At 39.8% G+C, this 15,784-nt stretch overlaps 1 protein-coding gene across 2 annotated transcripts in view; it reads left to right on the forward strand.

The window, feature by feature from the left end:
* Nucleotides 1-5,839: 5,839 nt before the first annotated feature.
* The window catches only part of LOC143020292 (uncharacterized), a 100,524-nt gene continuing 90,579 nt past the window's right edge, over nt 5,840-15,784 (forward strand). For both annotated transcript variants that reach the window (XM_076176542.1, XM_076176541.1), the window contains exon 1: nt 5,840-5,976. The gene's annotated coding sequence lies outside the window, so the exon portion shown is untranslated. The remainder of the gene's footprint in view (nt 5,977-15,784) is intronic.

A 15,784-nucleotide genomic window follows, 5' to 3' on the forward strand; every position in this document is an offset into this window, starting at 1 on the left:
AAGCACACACGACGATATCTCCCCGTAAAATACAAGTATATAAACACACACACACACACACACACACACATGTGAACGTGTACACATATAAGTACACACGACATCTCCCCTTCCCGTATAATAAAACTATATAAATACACACATACACAAGCTGCTGTTCGAATGGCTCGGTGACGTAACTGGATGAGAGTCAGGCATATAACATCAAGGGATCGGCGGTACCCAGTTCGAATCCTGCCCAGGTTTAATTTTTTTTCAGTCTCGCTGCGCTTCGAGTCGTTACTCCAACTCTCGTGGGCGGGGAGTTGGAGATATGTGTGCGTGTAAGTTCATAGATCGGACATACGAGCTCTGAGCTCTCTTTCGGGAGGGAAATAGCTGTCGATCACGAGTCCAATACGTGATCCAAAAGACCAAGATGAATCACACACACATGTGAACATGTACACATATAAGCACACACGACGATATATCCCCTTCCCATAAAACACACACACACACACATCTTAATAAACAGCTCACTCAAAGAAGGAAAGATACCCGAGGACTGGAAAAACGCTAACATTGTACCAATACACAAAGGAGGAAACAAAGAAGAACCCACCAACTATAGGCCAGTATCACTAACAAGCACCATTGCCAAAATTTGTGAGAAAATAATCAAGAATAGATGGGTAAAACATCTGGAAGACAATGACATATTAAACCCAAGACAATTCGGATTCAGACAAGGAAGATCATGCTCCACAAACTTAATATGCTTTTACTCAAGACTAATAGACATAGTGCAAGAAAGAAATGGATGGGCTGATTGTGCATTCCTAGACTTGCAAAAAGCCTTTGACAAAGTACCACACAGAAAACTACTAAAAAAAACTGGAACACATAGGAGGAATACAGGGAAACCTACTAAAATGGATAGAGGACTTTCTGACTGGTAGAAAGATGAGAGTAGTGCTCAGAGAAAAATATTCAGACTGGAAAGAGGTGATCAGTGGAGTACCGCAAGGATCTGTGCTGGCACCAATAATGTTTGCTATCTATATGAATGACATGGATGAGGACGTGAACTGCTACATGAGCTTCTTTGCCGATGACGCCAAACTGCTAAGGAAAATAGAAACTGATGAGGACTGTGAAGCACTGCAAGAAGACCTAAATAGGGTATGGAACTGGAGTCAGAAATGGGAAGTGGACTTTAATACTAAGAAGTGTAGCATAATGGAGTTTGGAAAAAGCAAAAACAGAATATCAGGAAAATATACAATTGGAACCAAAGAAGTAAAGAAAGTAGGATCCGAAAAAGATTTGGGAGTAATTATCACGAACGACTTGTCCTATGATATACAGATTAACAAAATTGTCGGGGAGACTTACAACTTGCTAAGATCAATAAAAGTGGCGTTTACATACTTGGACGAAGACATGATGGAAAAAATATTGGTTACATTGATAAGGCCTAGATTAGAGTATGCAGCGACATTGTGGTCCCCCAGTACCAAAAAGAATATAAAGAAAATAGAAAGAATCCAAAGAGCAGCTACAAAAATGGCACCTGCACTTGCATACCTATCATACGAAGAGAGATTGGCTAAACTGGAGTTACCGACACTGGAGCAAAGAAGAGAGAGAGGTGACCTATTGACCATCTACAGAATCATGAAAGGCACAGAGGTACTCGATAGTGAGAACTTACTTAACTGGGACAAAAGAAACACAAGAGGACATGGAAAGAAAATAAAAAAACATAGCTATAGAAGAGAACTGAAGAAAAACAGTTTTCCTCATAGAGTTTTGGACACTTGGAACAAACTGGACAATGAAATAGTATGCGCAAAAACCATTCATGAGTTTAAAAACAAACTAGACACTGCAAGATACAAAGGCGGGACAACACGAGCATAGCTCCCCTTCCCGCAAAATACAACTAGGTAAATACAACTAGGTAAATACACACACACACACACACACACACACACACACACACACACACACACACACACACACACACACACACACACACACACATGTGAACGTGTACACATATAAGTACACACAACAATATCTCCCCTTCCCTTATAATAAAACTATTTAAATACACACACACACATCCTCATTAATATACGTCTCGGTGGCGCAATTGGTTGAGAAGCAGATAGATACTATAAAAGCATCGGCGATACCTGGTTCGAATTCTGCTCAGTTTTAAAAAAAAATTCAGTCTCGCTGCGCTTTGAGTCGTTACTCCAACTCTCGTGGGCGGGGAGTTGGAGATATGTGTGCGTGTAAGTTCATAGATCGGACATACGAGCTCTGAGCTCTCTTCCGGGAGGGAAATAGCTGTCGATCACGAGTCCAATACGTGATCCAAAAGACCAAGATGAATCACACACACATGTGATCATGTACACACATAAGCACACACGACGATATATCCCCATCCCATAAAATACACACACACACACACACACACACACACACACACACACACACACACACACACACACACACACACACACACACACACACACACTGATAATAGCAATGAGCTAGAGAGAGAGAGAGATAACGGGGGGGGGGGATATAATAGTTCGTCTTCCTTAGCGTTTCACAGTTTTCTTCAGTGTTTCACAAAGAGAAAACGGAAGCAGCCAGATGACGTCAGAAGCTGCGCAGAACGGCTCAAGCGGTTAGACCTGGTGTATATCAAGATCTAAGAATATAAGGTCTAACCACTTCCGACCGAATTTCGAGGGAGTTGGCGCAGCGGGCCCGTGAACGTCACCTGGCTGTTCAAAGTGGAGTTCGCGGGCCCTATAGCTGTCAGTTGAAGCTGGCGCGTCATTCGTGAATGTCGTTACCTTCGCTCGCACCGCTCCACGCAATTAGTTATATTCTGACAAATATTATATAAAATATATATATAAATATATATAAAATATTATAGTTCCTGTCTATATATATGAATATAATATATATATATATATATAATATATAAAATATTATAGTTCCTGTCTTCCTTGGCGTTTCACAGTTTTCTTCAGTGTTTCACAAAGAGAAAACGGACCCAGCCTAATGACGTCAGAAGCTGCGCAGAAGAATTCAAACGGTCTGACCTGTATATTTAGACCTTGGTGTATATAGATCTTGGTTTCGGCCAGAACTCTGCAGGGTCGGACGTTTCGGCCAGTCCTCCAAATGTTGCTATTATTATTTACTTATTCTTACTTCTTACTTCAGCTCCCAGTAGTAGGCGTTATGCCTGTCAGTGGTCCCAGTATGTTCCTCCATCTGGCTCTATCATGGAAGGCCCCTTCCTCAGAGTTTCGAAGTTGGGCAAGTCATGTCTGCTGAGGGCTTCTTCAACATTTTCTTTCCATCTCTTTCTCGGTCTTCCTCTTGGCCTTCTTCCATCCGGCATCCACTCCCAGCATTCCCTTGCAATTCTTTCTCCATCCATTCTTTCTAAATGTCCTAACCATCTTAACTGGGCAGCATCTATTTTGCTTAGCATGGAACAGACGCCAATGCTTTTCCTTATGTCTTCATTTTTTAATTTATCTCTCCTCGTCTTTCCAACTATGGCTCTTATGATCTCATTTCTGCCTGAATCCTGCTTATGTCTACTTTTGTCATTACCCAACTTTCTGAGCCGTATGTTAGGGTAGGAGACAAGACAGTATTGAAAATAATCCTTTTCACTTCTAAAGGTACATGTTTTTCTTTTATTATTGGCCAGAGAGCTCTAACATTTGCACTAAATTTATTTATTCTTTCTGAAATATCTCTCTCATTTCCACCCTCCTTAATGACTACACTTCCAAGATATTACTTATTATTGAAAGAAAATATATTATTAAAAGAATTTTAAAAATTACTTATATATCATTTCAAGTAATAATATTTTTTTGCAAATACTGTATGAAAACGAAATGAAATTTATGAAACAAATTATCTAAATTGAAATTATACAGTGCACCAAGCCAGGGCACCAAGCCTTCAAGCTTAAAAGGTTATTTTCGCTGGGCCGAAATCACCTGATCCCTTAGGTTATTTTCGCTGGGCCGAAATCACCGGTGATTTCGGCCCAGGGTTTTTCTGGGCCGAAATCACCTGATCCCGTGAAAGTAAGGTGTAGAGATGTACAAGGGGTGAGGATGGCAGTGAGTTTGAGGTAAATCTTAAAAGATGGAGGCTAGAGGAAATGACAGTTTAGAATGTTTAGGGTCATACGTAATATGGAATGAAGGTAAAATGTACAGTGAGAGAAGCAAATTTTATGATAAATAGATATCTGAGGAAGGGCGAAGGGCGCAGAGAAGATTACAGGAAGGAGTGGTTGTACATACATACATACATATACCAAGGCTTTTTCCCCCTTACTAGGGAGGTAGCCAAAAAGGAAAAGGCATAAAATAATTCCCACCCATTCCATCCCTGAAAACACTCCAGAAGGGTGAGAAGTTTACATGTGCTTGGGATAAAGTGTTTAAGAAATACGGTGGAGGTTCCGAGACTAAAATGACAAGAGATGAGGTTGAGAGCAGGGTTGCTGGCAAATATTGTGGATCAAAGGATACTGGTGTAGTTTGGCCACAGAGAAAGAATAAGTGAAGAAAGGATCGCGTGGTAGCCCAGTGCATACTTCTTGAAATCTGGATCAGGTGGTCATGAGTTCGATACCTGAGACCTACTGCGGGTTTGCTGGGTTGGTTCCCGACAGCCATGGCCAGGTGGGGAGGCAACCCAACGGCGGCCTAATATATATATATATATATATATATATATATATATATATATATATATATATATATATATATATATATATATATATACACACACACACACACACACACAGGAGATTTGGTGAGAGAGGAGATTTGATAACTATATACAGAATTATGAAAGGCATAGAAATTATTGATAGAGAGGATCTGATAAAATGGGGTGATAGAAATACAAGAGGACACGGAAAAAAAATCAAGAAAGACAGCTATAGAGGAGATCTGAAAAAGAACAGCTTTCCTCACAGAGTAATAGACATTTGGAACAAGTTAGATGAGAAAGTGGTGTGTGCAAAAACAATACATGAATTTAAAAACATTTTAGATAAAATAATATATGAAGACGGGACACTACAAGCATAGCTCCCCTTCCCGTAAAATACAACTAGGTAAATACACACACACAGCTGTTTCCCGCAACTGACAGGATTTCTCACTTACGATCGCGTAGGAGTTGAGTGGTGATGAGTGAAGAAAAACTCGCAAAAAATTGTTGATGGCAGAGGTGATCGAGTAAATTAGAATTAAAGATTGGAATGGGATGGATAGCTGGGGTGAAGGGGATCTTAGGTAAAAGAATAATCTTTGATGAGCAGGGAATGGATAGTACAAGAGATAGGTGTGAGTGGAGTTGGGAATATGATAGATTGACATGATCCGAAAGGATTTCCTTCTGTATATTCCAATTATTTGTGAATGGACGAGGAGGGAGGGTCGCCATGTAATGAACCCGTGGGGATAAACCAGCTTTTACTGTTGGGCTTTGCTGTAGAGGTTTGTCTTCTTGCAATTTTTCTGACCTAGGCAGTGGGCAGGAGACGGGGGTGGCCCTTCATCTACAAGGAACTAAGATAAAAGGAAAAATGGATGAAAGTTGGGCTACCTTTTATAAAGGCCTAAGGTATATAAATTCTTGTAAAGTTGTTCCCAGTCTTACCCCAATGAAATCATTCACAAGTCAAACGTTCTCCTTAATTTAATTTCGAACCAATAAACGCTTGTTTCACATTTTAATTATTATTATTATTTTTTTTTACGAGATGGTATTATGTTTGACCAAATCTAGATGGCGTTGCACACGGGCGACACCCCCAAGGTTAAATGACAAGAGACCTCCCTTGTTTACATATTCCTTGTTTCGAACAAATTTGAGCAACTGAAGTGTCAATTACAACAAGACCTGTTTCTCAAGGTAAATATATGCCATTTTAGAATATATATTTCCACTGTTTTCATAGTCAGGCTGAATAATGTTTCGTAGAGAATACACCTTAGAGGAATTTAGTTCAAGTTATCTTTGAGTTTATCAAAGCAGCAAAGTCAATATAATCAGCGTCCTGCCAGGACGCTGATATCACCTGGACTCCTGGTGATAACAAGCCAACACCCACAACATAGTTATAACCATGGAAACGGTGATCGGATCATCGGGTGATGATTTCGGCATTTTGCAACTGTTATTATGTTTATGTTTCTAACTTGTCCAAACATGAATTTCTCATATCCATTATCACCGTAGATGGGAAGAAAATCTGACTACTCGGATCCTTTTGCAATGTAAATAAAGATGGGATTGGTTCAGTTGAAAATGAATGAAACTTGTGTCCATATACAGCAAATTGGATGTTGTTTTCAGTTTTTGTCTTATTCACTTTTTCCATTTTCACTGTAATCCTTTGGGTAAAATTCCAGAAACATGCAAGAACTAGTATTTATAACATTAAATTTGCGTTGTCCAATAGCTCCTAATCTAACCTAACCAATGCATAGAAAAAATAAATCTTTCAAATGCAGAAAAGAAAAAAGTAAATGTTTGTGTTACTGGAAGAGAACCACCCTTTGATATGATAAGTGTGGACTGTGGTTATAATACTTTTAGGGCTAACATTTATAAAAGTTTTATCTTCAGGCAAACTTGACTGACCTTGGGCTTGGACTTGGTGACTTAACTTTTTGATTATTTAAATAAAATAGAGGCTTGTCCATCAAGGAAAGGAGTTTGCAGATGTGGAGTATTTATGTTTTGTCATCTGTGATCAAGTATTTGATATAATCATAATGGCATATTAGAGGAGCAAATAGTTTAATTTTGTGTAGTATTTCATTAGTATATCATACCAGGTAAAGGATGTAAGTAATGCCACAAAATGAAATTGTCTTGCTTTAGTCATAATCAAATTAGTTGAAAACATCACATTGAAGTGATTGGTATTACAGTACCCTGTGACAGGAACAATTGGCCAATATAACCCCTTCAGGTGTAGTATCAACTTGGCCCGTCACCAATTTGTCCTATCGCCAACTTGTCCCATCTACTTGACCAAATCAGTCCACCATGATTAGATTAGGTAGGTTAGGTTAGAGTAGATGAATTTATCATTCTATAATTTCTAAGACCTCCACATCTATCAAAACATATATGGCATCTCAAGTGTAGTCAATGGGCCAAGCTGGCTGGCAAGTCCCCTTGAGCCAGACAAAATTTTCTTATATAGGCAAGAAGAAAACTAGATTGGATTGATCATGTTGAAGGGACAAATGTGTGATAATATTCTAGAATATAAAGCAACACTACAGAGGAATTCATCTATGCCATATACAGTAATAATACAATAAGCTTCACATCATTGTCAGAACTGTGATTATAGTGGAGACTGATTATACTTTCCCATTAATTATTTATAAATTGACATTGTTCTTTTCAAATTTTGGGTGAGGATTTGTTGCTTGAATGTTTTTATTTTCTTATGGTAGTGTTTTAAGTGATGGAATAAGTTTCATTTTCATTTGGAATTAAGCAGTTGAGTTATAGCATCCCCTCCCTCAAAGAATTTTTTTTTTAGAAATTAATGCTTTATAGTGTGATTCATGTGAATCTGATATGAATTTGTACTTTAAATCACTTGTTTAAGATCCCCACCCCACCCAGGATAGTAAGAAAATGAGTGAATTGTAGTAGAAATAACATCATTAGTGGCATTAGTTAATTCATTTTGCAGTATTTAACACTGGCAGGGTGGAGGAGCAAATTTTGTTGCCATAACACATAATTTTTAAGATAATATACAACACTCAACACTCTCTTCTCTTAGTCATCATTGTTTATGTGGATGATTAAAGGGAGCATGCGTACATTATGTAAATTACATTATGCACCCAAAGAAAATTTATATTACAAAAAACACATTTGCAGAAAATCTTCATTAAAGAAAAGTTTGTGTAATTGATGTGGTTATAGGACTTGTTTTAGATGGAAAAAATTATGAGGTATATGATGGACCTCTGTGGATATAAAATCATGGACCTTGTTAGAAAGCAGTTTTTGATGGGGGCATACCATTAACTCTTGGGTATAGCCCAACTTGGAAAAATTTAGGTACCCAATCAATCCCTAGTTGGAGGCTTCATTCCTGAATCTTGTCTACTTAGCTGAGTTAGGATTAGATTAGGTTAGACATAACGGATCAGTTATAGAATCCCCCCCCCACCCACCACCACCATACACACACAATACATACTGATTGGTAAAGGTCCAAAGTGATCCACCATTGTTCAGGTCATGGTATTTATTTATTTATTTATTTTTTTTAAATCAATTTACAGTTTGGTTAGGTTAGGTTAGATTAGGGTACTATTATCACCATTAATGCTCCCAAACCATGAATTAAGTAGTGAAAAAACATTACCATTACCTGAGTGATGGCATGTGCCTGAGCATTAATGGTAGTGATAGTAACCTAACCATTAATGCTTCCAAAATGTAAATTGAGTAATAAAAAAAATGTCACTATGACCTGAGTGACGACACGGAGCAATGGCGGAGTACTTCAGACCTTTATTGATCAGTGTGTATGTTGGGGGGGGGGGTTCTACAATTGATCCAACATAACTATCTTCCCAAGCAGGTTTCCTATAGGGTCAGGTCAGTTGTACAAAAAAGATAACAGTTTTGAAGGAAATTATGTATTAATTTTTTTGTAAACATCTAGAACTGCATCAATAGAAGTTTTGTACTTACAGAATTTTGACATTGCATTTGTCTGATAATTTTTGAAGAGGTTTTGGGACCACTGAATTTGTATTACATAGTTAACAAGATATGGAAACATAACATTTTAATATTGATGAGTAGAATTTAGTGATTAGTGTGGATTAGTTACAAAGGCAATTTTTTTTTTTCCCAATTATACAGAACATTAAAACTGTTTTGAGATGTATAAACAAAAGAACTAAATGCAAGTAACTTGAATAAACTTAATTATTTTTACATTTAGAGCTTTGAATATTACAAAATCCTTGTATAACTTGTTACATTGTTACATCTACCATTGGTTTGATAAATGTAATTTCTAGTTTGTGTGTATAACACGTGGGTAGGAAGTTCCAATACTGCTGATCTCCATTTATTGGCTAATTGTGGTGCTCCAGATTATCCAGTTTTCTGTATGTTACCACTGTTCTACGGAGCAACTGCTTTTCAGATCACAAATTTTCATGGCTGATCCACAGCTCTATGTAGATGTGTAAAATGTAGTTAATGAGTTGTTTATATTTAGTGGCAAGTGCTTATTTATACATACATATACCAAAGGCTTTTTCCCCCCTTACACATGGGGTAGCCAAAAAGAAAAAGGCATAGAAACCACTCCCACCCATTCCATTCCCTACATATTCCACTCCCCTCCACCCTCCTCCCTCCCTCTCATCTTGGCACCTCCTGGATGACGGGTCATCCTGCATCCTGTCCACTGCCCTGGGTCAGAAGCAGTGTCGCAAGATACAGCACATCCACAGCAAGGCCGCTTTATAAATTCGGCGACCCCCCTCTCTGTCCCCTCATGCAGAAAAGAAGATGGGGAGAAATCCCTTCAGGCTGCGTCCATTTTTTTCTCATACATATTTCCTCACCCCACATCACAGCATCATCCATACACAATCCTTCTCCATTCACCCCTATCTTCTGTCCTCTCCCATCCTTCCTCAACAGACATTCCTCTCTTTTGTAGTGCCCCTTTCACCCCATCCATCCATCTCAATAAATATAATCAAGATGGCGACGTCAGCATCATCGAGTACCCACTTGCTCCTCATGCTGCCTACGTAGGCGTCACCGTATGGAGGTGGTTAACGCTCTATCTGCCACCCTTCCATCCACCACCCTCTCCCATGTGTACTTATGCTTTACTTTCTTCCTAAACACGGTATTTGCTTATTTATGTTGTCCAAAATCTTTTTCTTTTACCCTCACTATAAGAACACCCACATCATCCAGTTTGGCTTAACACACAAAAAGAGATCAAAGGGTCATGAAACACTAGAACAACTCCCCAGCATAAACATAGTAAACTTAGCAACAACCTTACTAGACAACCCCTCAAATATAACCAATAAACAACATTACCTGACATATCAGTGTCCTCACCCTCCCTACAAATGCAAGCAACATTAGAAACCATACAAGGCTTCCTCACAGATCATTTCCTAATGAAGATTGTGGTAGAAATGGAAGCAAAAATACAACCTGAATACAAAAGAGCATTCATAAAGTACAAAAAAAGCAAATTGGGAAAATTAGAGATGATATAATGAAAAATTTAGTGACCTTTGACAGACCACCTCCCTTCTACAGATAGATCAGTGGGTGAAATTGTAGCAATCGTCCAAAGGGCAAGCAAAATCCACATTCCCAGATGCTACAAGAAAAAATACAACCCAGACTACACACAGGAGGTGGCTACCCAAATAAAAGAAATAAATTAAAAAACAAACACAACCTAACAGAACAAGAAAAAGAACTACTACAGCAACTAAACAGAAAAGTCAATCAATCACTGCCTCAGATTTTACTAAATGGAAGACCTACAGCCTCACAGTGGCTGACAATGGTCCTTGGAACCTCACAGATCTTTCTGGGAAGAAACTTTGAACTGTTATTTGTGTTATATCAGTATGAGACTGCTTCTATGTTACTGACTCAAAGTTGTAGGGATAAGAGAGCAGTTACTGGTTACACCTTATGAAGTTGAAGGGGTTGATGGGTTTTGAAAATGCGCAGCATTGCTATCCATCTTTTAGGACCACTGCATGCAGGTACCTGTCATTGGTTCCAGTTAAACAAAAATGTTGCAGAACTAATAAACAAGAGGCAAGATAAAACAAGGATAAGTAATCAAATACAATAGATGGGAAAATATAAAACAAAACAAAACATTAGAGATTACTAACTGCTGGTAACTGGAATATGCAAGTTCCCAGACATAAACAAAATGTTCATTCACCCATCTGCCACTGAAAAAGCACCAAGTGATACGAAATTATGTTCTGGCTAAACAGTTTACTTTGTGTGGTATGCCAATATCCACCTATCACTGGAGAAACACCAAGGTGTGCAAAAAAAATTTCTTCACAAATTTACTTTGTGCAGCATGCCAAAGCACCTTACAAGTATGGCGACATTTTAACTCATCTCATGGGGAAAAAAATACTGTTAGAAAAAGTAGACATGATACTTTGCAATAATGTATATATCAAGACTTCTTACCCCTGATAAGGGAGGTAGCCAGCCAAAGTGTACACCCAACCCCGAGCCATCCCATACCCATTCATCATCTATTTGTTTCCTTTTTATCTTAGTTTCTTATGGACAAGACTCATCACTTATGCAGATATATCTCTGATACAACAACTGCCACTCATAGGTCCAATTAGAATACATTACATTCAACAATATGCAGCAAACTGGACCTGTTACCTGCACACACTTGACCCTCAGCCACACCAACTCAAATGGCCCCCCCCTCATATATATATATATATATATATATATATATATATATATATATATATATATATATATATATATATATATATATATATATATATATACACATACATATACCAAGGCTTTTTCCTTCCCCCTTACAAGGGAGGTAGCCAAAAAGGAAAAGGCATAGCATCATTCCCACCCATTCCATCCCTGAATACACTCCACACTCCTCCACCCTCCCTCTCATCTTAGCACCTCCTGGATGATGGGTCATTCCTGCACCTTGTCCACTGCCCTGGGTCAGAAGCAGTGTCACAAGACACAGCACATCCACAGCAAGGCCGCTTCATTAAATCGGCAACCCCCCCTCTCCGTCCCCACATGCATAAAGGAGAAGATGGGGAGAAATCCCTTCGGGCTGCGTCAAAATTTGCTCACACATACTACCTCACCCCCCATCCCCCCACCCATTCCACCTCATGCATCACAACATCATCCATATACAACCATTCTCCATTCACCCCTATCTTCTGTCCTCTCCCATCCTTCCTCAACAGACATTCCCCTCTTCCCCAAAGCCCCCTTCACCCCATCCATCCACCTCATCCTAGGACGTCCCTTCATGTTTTCACTCCCTCCACATATGCCTTCCATACCTCTTTTACTAGTCTTTCTTCACTCATCCTTTCTATGTGTCCAAACCATCCTAATACTCTTTCATCAACCCTATCTCCCAACACCCTTTCCACCCCTGTTCACCTCCTTACCTCCTCATTTCTCACTCTATCCAGCCTAGTAATGCCCATCATACTTCTCAGACACCTCATCTCAAACACATTCAATCTCCTTCTCTCTTCCTCTCTTATGTTCCATGTTTCTGCCCCATACAGTGCTGTTGGCACAATCACTCCTTCATATAGCATCCATTCCCAAATTTTTATTCCTCATTATACTTTTTAATCCACCAAGGCATTTACTCGCTTCTCTCAATCTACATTCTACCTCAACCTTCACTCCACCTTTTCCTGCCACATTTGCACCCAAGTATCTAAAACTATCCACTTCATCCAGTCGCTCTCCCTTAATGCTCACTTCCAGACTACTGCCACTTTCACCCCTTGTACATCTCATCACCTTACATTTACCCACATTTATCTTCAGCTTTCTTCTATCACACACTCTCCCAAACTCTGTCACCAACTTCTTCAATCCTGCCATAAGTGCAGTGTCGTCCGCAAACAACAGCTGGCTCACCTCCCACTTTTCTCCATTTTCTTTAACCATCTCCAATCCCTGACCCACTACCCTTGCATTAAACCTCTCACACTACCGCATCCATGTATAAGTTGAACAGCCCGGGCGACATAACGCATTCTTGACGAAGTCCCACCTTTTCCTCGAACCACTCACTCTCTCCATTTCTAATCCTGACACAAGCGCTACTACTCTCATAAAAACTCTTGACAGCTCCTAGAAGCTTTCCTCCTATCCCATATATCCTCAAAACCTCCCACAGTGCCTTTCTGTCTACCCTGTCGTAAGCCTTTTCCAGATCCATAAAGGCCCAAAAAAGATCCTTCCCCTTTCCTATAGCTTTCTCACATATCTGTCTTACCACAAAAATCTGATCTACACAACCTCTACCTGTCCTAAATCCACACTGTTCCTCACCAATTACTCCCTCTGTTCCTCTCCTAATCCTCTCAATCAAGATCCTCCCATAAGCCTTCCCAACTACACTTAACAAGCTAATCCCTCTGAAACTACTACATTCACACTTGTCCCCATTTCCCTTGTAAAGTGGAACTATACAGGCACTCCTCCAGTCCTCCGGCACTCTACCTTCTCTCCAGCAAACATTAAATAACCTCACCAGCCAGTCCACCTTCACTGTACCTCCTTTTTTTAGACATTCTGCATGGCATCCATCCAGACCAGGTGCCTTACATGCTTTCATCATCTTAACAACTGCCTTCACTTCATCCTTCCTTATTTCTCCTCCATTTTCCTCACTCATCACAGTCATTTTCTTAGCATTTCCCACTGCAGCTATCTTTCCCTCCCTATCCTCCTTCACATTTAGCAACTCCCTTAAATACTCTGCCCATCTTCCCCTTACTGCCTTCTCTTCCATTATCATCTCTCCATCTGCACCTTTTACCTTTTCTTCTCTACTTGATTTGCCTCCTCTTCCTCTTTTAATTTCTTTCCAAAACATCTTTTTATTACTTTCAAAATTTTCTGTCATACTCTTACCCCATTTCACATCTGCTCTCCTCTTTGCCTCCTTTACCTTTTGCTTTACTTCTCTTTTCTTTTCACCTCTCATATGACTCCCTCTTCCTATTTTGTAACCAATCTATGAAAGCTCGCTTCTTCTCTTCTACAACCTTCTTTGTTTCCTCATCCCACCATTCACTACCCTTCCTTCTATTTCCTCCTGTCCTTCTTGTTCCACACACCATCTTTGCACACTTTGTGACTCCCTCCTTGAACCATCCCCATTCCTCCTCCACACCTAGCTCTACTCTATCCTTCACTCCCTCCCACTCCTCCTTCAGCTTCTTCTTATACTCCTTCTCCTTTTCCTTTTCATTTAAAGAGTTCACTTTAAGCACCTCCCTACCTTTTGTCCCTTTCCTCTTCCTCCATCTATCCTCCACTCTCAACTTACCTTCCACCAAAAAATGATCTGATATTCCCCCACCCTCTCCCCTTAGCACATGTACATCCTTAACTCTTCCTATCATAATCCTATTTACCACTACATAGTCCATTAACGCCCTATCTACCACCCTTCCACCACCTCTCCCGTGCGTACTTATGCTTGACTTTCTTCCGAAACACTGTATTTGCAATCATCAACTCTCTTTCTAGACACATTTCCACCATCAACCCTCCACTATGATTCTTTCCTGGAACTCCACATTTCCCAACCACTCCATCAGTTGGATCATTTCCTACCCTAGCATTAAGGTCTCCCAGTACTATTACATTGATATTTCTCCCTAAATCCTCTATGCACTCATTTAACCTCTTTACTCTGGGGCACAGCGCACGTCTGGCAGCATTAGCTGCCAGGCGTGCGATGTTGCGTTATAATAATCGCATTATAAGAAATAAAGTCACTGCTCAATCGCTTGTTCTCTTTCACCCGTGAATTTTGATAACCATAGAAAATACGATGAAGCCAGTTTAGAGAGAATGAGGGTCACGCAGGTATGACTACAATGAATATAATCAAGATGCCGATGTCGGCATCATTGCGTACCCACTTGCTCCTCATGATGCCTACGTAGGCTTCACCGTATGAAGTGATTAAATCTATCCAAAAAACCTCCCTTTCTTCTATGCTCTTCTCACTGCCAGGCCCATATGCACTTACAAAAACCCACAGCTCCTTTCCCAGTTTCACCTTCATCCACATTATCCTTGAGGAAACCTCCTTCCACTCCACTACACATTTACCTTTCTCTTCACTTACTAGTATAGCTGCCCCTTCCCTCCCTCGCCCTCTCTTCACTCCTGATAACCTCCCACTTACACTCCCAAACTTACACTCGCCCTTCCCTTTCAGCTTAGTTGCACTCAAAGCCAACACCTCCATCTTTCTTCTCACAAACATACTACCTATCTCTTCCCTTTTACTCTCATCTGTACCACATCCACACACATTAAAAGACCCAAACCTTAGGGTGCTGGTCGGAAAACTCCCAGACCCTCTTATGCCTTTGCTTTCTCTTTTAGGAATGTCCCCTCTGGGGCTACAAGGAGAAGGATGCCTAGTCCCAATCCCCGTCCCTTTCTTCTTGCCTCTTACGATCCAAGTGGAATTACTTGGTGGCAGTATTCTTTTCCCCCACCACAGGGAAGGTAGGCGAAAAAGGAAATGAATATTCAGAGAAATTGTACAGGACAGTAACAAGGGGTTGGGGGACAGCATAACGGAGGGACAGTCGTACTATAAAAGTGTCATCATTTCTCTATGAACAGAGTTTTCCTCTGTCACAGCCAAAATGATGTGTGGCTCTGGTCCATAGGGATGCCCCATATAGATCCTAAAATATCAACTGCATGCCACTGCATGCCACAATAACATACAGCCAATACCCCAGATGGATATATATATATATATATATATATATATATATATATATATATATATATATGTGTGTGTGTATATGTGTGTATATGTATATATATGTATGTATATGTATATATATGTATATATATG

Source organism: Oratosquilla oratoria, chromosome 39, assembly GCF_046742065.1.
Source record: "Oratosquilla oratoria isolate Oo_2021 chromosome 39, ASM4674206v1, whole genome shotgun sequence".
In the NCBI taxonomy this organism is placed as follows: domain Eukaryota; kingdom Metazoa; phylum Arthropoda; class Malacostraca; order Stomatopoda; family Squillidae; genus Oratosquilla; species Oratosquilla oratoria.